Below are 9,592 nucleotides of genomic sequence, written 5' to 3'. Positions count from 1 at the left end.
CCACACCTGGGCTTATTTGAAAAGGATGAAAACACTTCTCAATTGTGAAAGCAACGCTTTGATTTTAAAATCATAAAACAGGTTAGCTGACAGCTGAGCTCCGTTTAAAAAAAAAAAAAAGGAAGGAGGTCAGGAAACAGAATTTACATGCAGCACATGAAGAAAGATTATAGACAGAGCTAACCACCTCTTTCCTGAAGAAACACATCATTTTTTTTTTAAATCTCCTTGTGTATTTTGGAGTTTCTATGAGAGGCTTATTGTTTCAATAACCTAAGTTCCAGGATTTATCCGTGTTGATACAAGTGACTTGGCTTGCTCATTTTAAATGCTATGTAGCATTCCATTCTTCAGAGCAGCAGATGCCCCAGCTCACCCTGGCCAATGAGCTCCTGAGTTCCTGGTTTGCTGCAGCATGAGACACTAATCTGAACATTTTAGTGTATTTCCTCGAGTACCCATGCTGGAATTTTCTAAGGGAATCGAAGGTGCAGTTGCCAGGCTGTGCTACCATTTAATTTGTTCAAGACCTTGATCTTCAACTCCAAACTTCATCTGTACTGTTTAGCCAAGTAAAATCTAGACAGGGCGTCCATGTCCCACTTGGCCAGCTGGAGGCTTTTCCTGCAGAAGGCTGGCTGTGGAAGGCTGAGCCTCCCGGACTAGAGTGGCCTTCCTTCACTGATTCAGGTCCACCGGGTGGTTAACGTCTTGAGGGGTGGGGCGGGGCTTAAGAGCAAAGGAGATGCTGCCCAGCAGGAAGAGCTGACCAGCCAAGTCAAAGGCCAGATGTGCCCTTTTACAACTGTGGACCAGGCACGATGACCCTCGGAAGGGCACCAAGTCCCCAAGGACAAAGGAGGCCCAAGTATCCATGAAAACAGAGGAAACCACACTTTGCACCCGTGGAACTCGTTCCTCAGTATCCCCTTAACTTCCCTAAAAGTCCTACATACTGGTGGGCATGCTGGCTCACCCCTGTAATCCAAGCACTGGGGAGACTGAGGCAGGAGGATTGCTTTGAGTTCAAGACCAGCCTGGACTACACCATGAAACAAAGAACAGTCTGAAGAGCCACCCTTCATTTTCCCTTCAGGGCTCTCAATCTTGGCCTGAGGACTGTCATGAACAGGCCTGGGCACATGAGCACTGAGCCTTTAACTAGGTCGGGTTCTGGCAGGGAGGGTCTGGGGAGTTCAGATTTGGAGGTTGGGGAGGGAGTACAGGGGTTGGAACCCAGGGTCTCTCACATGCATTTCACATACTCTACTACTGGGCCACACTGCCAACCCATGCAAGAGGTTACCATACATTGTCCTGGGATGAGGTCACCTTGGAAGGGGAGGTGCATCCATATATATATATATATTACATCCTGGCCACAGCCTCCCCCCACACGCTCCCCTGCCAGTACCTCTCCCCCCACACACACACTTGTCCCCTCCCACCCTGCAATCCCCTCCTCTTCTGTCCCTATGGAGGAAACGGCAGATCTCCCATGAGTTATCAATAAAACATGGCATATCAAGTTGCGGTAAGACTAAGAACCTCCCCGCATATTAAGTCTGGGCAAGGCAACCCAGTATGAGAGAATCCTCTTCTTAAGTGTGAAGTAAAATTGCGTGTGAGTGTGTAGGAGTTGGGGGTGGGGAGAAGGAGGGAGAGGGAGGGCGGGAGAGAGGGAGGGCAAGGAAGAGGGAAAGGGAAGAGGAAAGACCACGCTCAAAGTGCTTCCTCTCTCTGCTGAGTTTACCCACACCCAGACTCGGCCCGCTTCACTGGGCTAAGCACCAGGCAGAGAGCAATCAGAGACTGTGGAATTCCAGAACAGCACAGCCTGCTTCCTGTCAGCGCTTATCAGCTAGCGTGAGCAGCTGTGTTCTGGGGAGGAGGACCTTGCGGCTCCCTGTGGGTGCAGCCGCACAGCTAGCGGCATGTGGATGTCACGTTCCTGCCAAGGGTGGTGGTAGATTTGTGAATGTTAATTTACAACACACCGTGGGTGTGCAGGCTCTGGATTAAGAATGCTGACTCTCACATGCCTGTGAAGACAGAGAGATAGATGTACTGGCCCCCACCCACCAAGGACCCCTGAGGGGTGGATCTTCTCTGTTCTTGAAACTGGGAAAAAGCCTTAAATATTTTTTTTAAAAAGTTTCCCATTTTTTCTGTGTGTGTTTTCGGGATCCTGGGACATCAGACACTGGGAAATCCTCGGCTCTGGATGCATACCCAGCTGTTTATGTGCAGGGAGACCACAGCCTGGCCAGCTCCTGAGTGATGACCCAGTGTCCTGCTTGAACAAAAACCTTCCCCAGGGCACTCAGCTGGCTCACACCGCTGCCCTGGCTTCTATCTCAACACTGACCAGGGCACTGGCTGGCACTGTTCAGAAAGAACTCCTGCAGGGAAGCACCCTTCTGATGACACTCTCTCTCCCTCCTGTCCCTCACCCTCTGTGGAGGAAGTGTCTAAGAAGGAACAGAGGATCAACACCACCCCAATACCTGTGGACTCAACAAGCGTTCAGGAACCTGTGCCTCCTGGGCTCTACCTGAGGTCAGCTGCGTAAGAAATGACCAATCCAGGCCACCAAGTGCGAGAAGAGCGTAGGCCTATTTGAATGAGCATTCATGACATGAGCATGGCCATGTCAAGGACACCAGCGCCTCTGATTCATGGGAACCACAAGGCCTTTCCCTGGTCCAAGTATGGATGTTGATGATGGGTGACCTTTGGCTAAAAACAGTAGCACAAATAATACAGAGCTTCCTAGTCCCAGATGACTTTGTGGACACACCCTCAGAGGCTGCTCCTCTGCAGAGACCACCTACTGACATCAGCTGACCAGCCTCCTTGTCCATACTGTATATAATAAACACAGATTAGCTGACCAGCCTCCTTGTCCATACTGTATATAATAAACACAGATTAGCTGACCAGCCTCCTTGTCCATGCTGTATATAATAAACACAGATTAGCTGACCAGCCTCCTTGTCCATGCTGTATATAATAAACACAGATTAGCTGACCAGCCTCCTTGTCCATGCTGTATATAATAAACACAGATTAGCTGACCAGCCTCCTTGTCCATGCTGTATATAATAAACACAGATTAGCTGACCAGCCTCCTTGTCCATACTGTATATAATAAACACAGATTAGCTGACCAGCCTCCTTGTCCATACTGTATATAATAAACACAGATTAGCTGACCAGCCTCCTTGTCCATACTGTATATAATAAACACAGATTGGCTGACCAGCCTCCTTGTCCATACTGTATATAATAAACACAGATTAGCTGACCAGACACACAGAGTATCCAGGCAGCTGGTTTGTCTTCATCTGAGGGCATGGCCCACTGGATCCCAGTTTTACAGTTACTTGTATCTGGCTTTTTTAATCTCCGGTCACTCCCAGTCAGGTTTCCAGTACCCAGTCGCATGGGCCATGGTAGCCTGGATCCAAAGGACCCTTCTTGCAGCCTAGGGACACCCACTCCTGGGCTAGTGTTCAGTCATCTTGGACAGAAGACGAGTCAGCCTAACAGACACGGTAGGTGGCTTTTACAGAAGAGGACTTCCACACAGCCGGCTCCGAGGTCACGGAAACCCAGGCCCAGCTCAGGACTCACTCGGGGTCACCCTCCCTCTCCTAGAAGCCTCGCTGCCCCCCTTCCTCTGGTGTACGCCACACCCTGAGGGTGAGGCCCACACTGCGGGCCTCCTAGATCCCCCAAGTCTCCTCAGTACTTCTATGAATCTGTGAACAGAACAAAGCAGGGGGAAAGGGGGACGCACAGGAGCCCTTACATGGTGTCCTGTGGTGTAGACAAAGGATGTCATGGCTCACAGCCGTGAGGACACTGCCCAAAGGTATCTGTGCAACATTCTGAGTGAGAGAATGGAGACAATAGACATGGGACACAGAGACAGGATATGTGGGAGCTTGTCCTAAGAAAGGAGCTTGATGCAGAAGAGAGTATATATACACACAACATATACACACACAGAACACACACACACACAGAACACACACACACACACACACACACACACACACACACACACACACCTGGAAGGCAACAGTCCACTGCAGCAACACTCAAACAGAACAGAGACCCATGTCCCTCTACCCTGCTGTCCATCTGCCCTTGGGCCTCAAGCAAAGTTCACTCACCTTCTGCGACCCGGATGTGGAGCTCTTGAGGGAGCCGCGCTTGAAGGAGCTGCTCATTTTCCTCAGGGACCCCATGGGTTCCTCTGCCTTCCCTGTGAGGCCCAGCCTGCCGCAGGGGAGTCCCTGGTGGACTGAGGCAAGAGATACACAGCTCTTTTTACCAGGCTGGGCACTGGGCCTCAGAGTGTGGGGGAGACTGGTGGCTGGGCCAGCCCAGGAGGAGTTGGGCTGTTTCCCACCGGCCTGCTGGACTCCCACCCAGTGCTCAGAGACTAGATGGCTTCTGTAACATCTGTAATCAGCTTTAATCCTCCACCACCCCCACCCCGGCTTGGTTTTTACGCGGCAGATTTAGCAAATGGCGATTGGAAGTAAAATCTACTTTGAGAAAGTGGTGGCTGCAAAGAGGTGGTAGGGGCACACACGACAAAGATTTGGGGATCCAGAGTGGTGACCGGTGAGAACCTCCAGTACCGGTGCCCAGCACCCCTTGTTGGGCTGTGTCTTATTCAATGTTTCCATTGCAGGGAAAACACATGACCGAAACCAAGTTGGGGAGGAAAGGGTCTATTTCAGCTTCTAACTCTCAGGTCACACTCCATCACAGAGGGAAATCAGGGCAGGTACTCAAGGCAGGAACCTGGAGGCAGGGACTGAAGCAGAAGCTATGGCAGGGTGCTGCTTCCTGTCTTGGTTGCTCATGGCTTGCTCATTCTGCTTTCTTATACTCTCCAGGACCACCTGGCCAAGTGTGGCACCACAAACCCTACTGTGGGCTGGGCTTGCCCACATCAATCACTAATCAAGGAAATGCCTTACAGATTTGCTTACTGGAAATCTGATGGAGACATTTTCTCAATTGAAGTTCCTCTTCCCAAATAACACTTGTGTCAAGTTGACAAAAGTGTAATGAGCACAGACTGTGGCCAGGTTCCCAGGGAGTCCATGTACCAGTAGGGTGAGTGTCTAGGCCCAGAGAGGGTAGGTGGAACTCCCTCCTAAATGCTATCAAGTTGCACTTCTCTAACTGGGTAACAAAGCAGAGTCCCTTGTGTGTGTCCTGTGTCCAATCTCAAGTCCATTCCACATGTTCTACATGGGCCATCACATTTCAGGGGTGTGGCCTTCCCTTCTAAAAGATAGGACAGGACAGGACACAGACCTGCTATGCTTCTGTGTGGGATAGGGGACAAGTGGTGGCACACAGCAGATCCAGAAGTGCCCCCCAGGTCTATTCTAGCCCACCCATGAGCCATTCTTTTGGGGAAGCCTCTCAAGAAGGCTTCATTGGGTGTATGTGTCAGCTAATGTACAGAGGAGAAAAACAAGGCACAGAGAACATAGACAAGTGGGCTCACTAGCATAGGCAAGAAGAAAAAGAGGAGGAGGAGGAAGGAGGAGGAGAAGAAAAAGGAGATCAGCACACAGTGTAGACAGATAAGGCTGAAGGTAAGTAAAATCTACCCTGCTAGGGCCATGCAGCCCAAAATCCAATCCTCTCCTCCTTGGGTGTGGCTTCTTGTCCCAGGAGGACTGCTTGGCTGTGGAGATCCAGAGGCTAGAAGTGTGTGTGGAGGTTCAGAAGGTAGGTTCATGGCCTTTGGGAGGCTGGCTTAGAACACTGGGGAGCTGGTCTCCCCAGCACATTCCTACCAGGCAATGCTGGTTGTCCACTCCCCAACCCGTTCCGCTCTCCACACCCTTCAATCATTTAGTCAATGCAGGTGACTTCTACCACAGCCATTTCAGCAGGAGCTTGGGACACAGTGGTGATGACCAGGTAATAGTTGTTCTCCTGGAGCTGATCCTTCCTAGTGAGGGGGTGTCTTAGTTGGGGTTTCTATCGCTGCAATGAAACACCATGACCAAAAAGCAAGTTGGGGAGGAAAGGGTTTATTTGGCTTACACTTCCACATTGCTGTTCCTCAGCAAAGGAAGTCAAGACAGGAACTCAAACAGGGCAGGATCCTGGCCGCAGAAGCTGATGCAGACAGAGGCGGCCATGGAGGGGTTCCACTTACTGGCTTGCTCCCTGTGGCTGGCTCAGCCTGCTTTCTTATAGCAACCAGGACCATCAGCTCAGGGATGGCACCACACACACACTCACAATGGGCTGGACCTCCCTCATCAATCACTAATTAAGAAAATGCCCTACAGTCAGATCTTATGGAGGCATTTTCTCAGTTGAGGTTCCCTCCTTTCAGATAACTCTAGTTTGTGTCAAATTGACCTAAAGCTAGCCAGCACCTGGGGAAACCAGACCCATCACCATTAAGCAATAAAACACAGCATGGTGGAGGCTGGTGGGGGATGGGGAGAGAAAGAGAGAGCAGTGATGGATTGGGTGGAGGTGCTTAAGTTTAGAGAGGAAAGTCTCAGAAGACCTTCAAACATCTGGGCAGAAGGTGGGCGTAGGATCACGCCTTGACTAGAGGGTGTGCCTGACACATTCCAGAAAGAGCTGGAAGAGCAGGTAGATGGGAAGGAGTGATATAGGGAGAATGGAAGAGCTTAATTGTGCCCCTAAGCCCTGAAGACTGAGATTTTATTCATTCTGGTTTACAGTCTAAAGGGCCGTAGATTCTGGTCTGGACTAGATGGGAGTCACTTCAGAGGAATGACGGCCTCTGGGACAGAGTGGTGGCTGCAGCCTCGTAAGGTGCTGGCCTGACTTCAGGGAGAGTCTGGAAGTAAAGCCAAGAGGACGCGCTGAAGGGTTGGGTGCCCAGTCTAAGCAGACGATAAATGACAGGAAACTGCAAGGCACTGGGCCGGAGCTGCTGGAAGGATGAGGTCCTTCCGATGAGGTGCAGACTAGAATACAGTGGTGTGGGCCTGCATTCCCAGCACCAAGGATGCTGAGGCAGGGGGCGTGTTCTGAGTTCAGGAGTTGAAGTCCAGCTCAGAGAACAGAAAGACCCTGCCTGTCTCAAAATGAAATAGCAAAAAAGAAGGAGAAGGAGAAGGAGGAGGAGGAGGAAGAGGAGGAGGAGGAGAAGAAGAAGGCGGCTGTGTGGAGCGGAGAGCAGGTGTGGGCCGTACCCGACCTCCATGTTGCTGAAACTAGTTGGGTGTTTTCAGTCCCAACTTTTTGTGGCCTCCCAAAGAATTAAACTATGCTCCTGCCTCATCAGCATTCGGCCCTAGCGTTCTTCCTGGTCCCTGCCAAACCATCAATGCTCCGAATGGTCCAGCTTCTTACATCCCAGTCTGTGATTGATTGATTGCTATTCCTGTGAAGGCTCTCTGCAAGCCTCAGGCTCTCCTCACTTCTAACTTCAAATCTGAGCGGCGTCTCTCTGGCCCTCAGCCATTATAATTCCCAGGGACATCTGCAGCCCCAACCCCTGCTCTGGGCCTTGCCCCTTGCACTGTCTGCTGCACTGACTCCCCACATGTACAGCTCAGAGTGAGGCCAATCCTTACTATTCCCTGATCTATTGCCCACAGCTGGTCTGCCTCCAGGCTCCTCCCCTCAGGGATGGGTACCCCATGAGGAAAGGATAAAGTCAGAGGCCCAGGAGACTTTGAGATAGTCATGTGCCCTGGGTCCCCCACCTTTACCCTATCCTGGTCACCTCCAAACTGTCTCCCAGATCTCTCAAAGGTCAACCTATGCCGTACTTACTAAAAGAGATACCATTTCAAACCTACACGCTTCTTATTCAAAGCCCTTGGCCCTTAGGCTAGCCCACCCCTCAGCACCCCAGGGTACTGCTCCTGCCTCCCTCTTCCTGTGGCACTGCTCTGGACCATGCTCCCTGACCTTCCTCTGAGCTCCTTGGGGCCTCACTGCCTCTCAGCAATACCTAGATACTGCTCATGGCCCGGGGTGTAAAGTTACACGGTGAGTATCCCCCTCTCTCTCCTCCCTTTCTCCCTCTCCCTCTCTCTCTCTGGAGCTCTTGGGGGCCTTCCCTGGGTCTGTTGGGCTCATGTCTTAATTCTACCATTTCTTTAATTTTTAGAGGGAGGTGGGGGGAGGGGTATGGAAACCTTTGGGGCTTATTTGATGGATGGTGCTGGCACAATCCTAGCATAAAAACCTGACCAGGAGAGGGCACCTTTGGCTAATTTGCTGTGAAGCTGTAACAGAAGTAAAACTCATAGCAACTGCAGGTACAAACCGGACCTCTAAACAGAATTCTAAAGTGTAGGCACCACATGACAAGCAGGCCCTCCCTTATTCCCAGAATGCAAGTGATCTTTAGTGCAACAAAATCCATTCATACAGTAGAGCACATTAACAGATTAACAATGATCATCTTTGTGCTACAGAAGCCATATAGCCCATCCCAGGAAGGCCAAAACTGAGAAAAAGAGCAAAAATCTCCATGATTGACAACATATAGCCACCAGTCCATACTAAGTCAGGAACAAATAAAAATGCTCAGCATCCTTAGAATATGGGAAATTCAAGCCAGGTGGTGGTGGTGCATGCCTTTAATCCCAGCACTTGGGAGGCAGAGCCTGGCGGATCTCTGTGAGTTCAAGGCCAGTCTGGGCTACCAAGTGAGTCCCAGGAAAGGCGAAAAGCTACACAGAGAAACCCTGTCTCGAAAAACCAAAAGAAAAAGAAAAAAGAAAAAAAAGAATATGGGAAATTCTGTAGCTTGTTAAGTGGAGAAAAACTCGAAGCATTCCTACGAAGATCAGAAATAAGTCAAGATGTCCACTTACTCCATTCCTATTCAATATAGTGCTTGGATTCCTAGCCAGATCAGTAAGATAAGAGAAGGAAATAAAAGGGATACAAATAGGAAAAGAAGAACTCAAAGTATTCCTATTTGCAAGTGACATGATTCCATTCAGTGGAGACCCCGAAGATTTCACCAGGAAACTCCTAGAGCTGAGAAATACTTTCAGCAAAGTGGCAGTTTACAAAGTCAGTAACCTTCCTGTACACCAAAGACAGACTGAGAGAGCAGTCAGGGAAGCAATCCCATTCATAATAACCTCAAAGCGAAAGACCCATGCAATGAAAACTATGTAACACTGATAATAGAAACGGAGAAAGACACCAGGAGATGAAGAGCCCTCTCATGCACAGGGATTGGTAGGACTAATATTGTGAAAATGGCCACACTACTGAAGGTAACCTATGGGTTTAATGCAATCTCCATCAAAACGCCAATATAATTCCCTCACAGAAAAAAAAAATATAATCCTTAATTTTATGTGTATGCTTGAAGGATCCTGGACAGACAAAAGAATGCTGAACAATAAGATGTTGCTGGTGTTGGAGGCATCACCACTTCCGACTTCTGTATACTACAGAGCTATAGTGACAGAGAAGCATGACTCTGATGTGAAACCAGACACAATGACCCAGTAGAAACATCATCCTCTTAACATCTCCAGGACTTTTATCATGAAGGCATGGTAACCTTCGTCAAATGCTCTGCACACAC

The sequence above is a fragment of the Peromyscus maniculatus genome, chromosome 1 (genome assembly GCF_049852395.1).
Source record: "Peromyscus maniculatus bairdii isolate BWxNUB_F1_BW_parent chromosome 1, HU_Pman_BW_mat_3.1, whole genome shotgun sequence".
In the NCBI taxonomy this organism is placed as follows: Eukaryota; Metazoa; Chordata; class Mammalia; order Rodentia; family Cricetidae; genus Peromyscus; species Peromyscus maniculatus.
Note: the sequence above shows the minus strand (reverse complement) of the source record.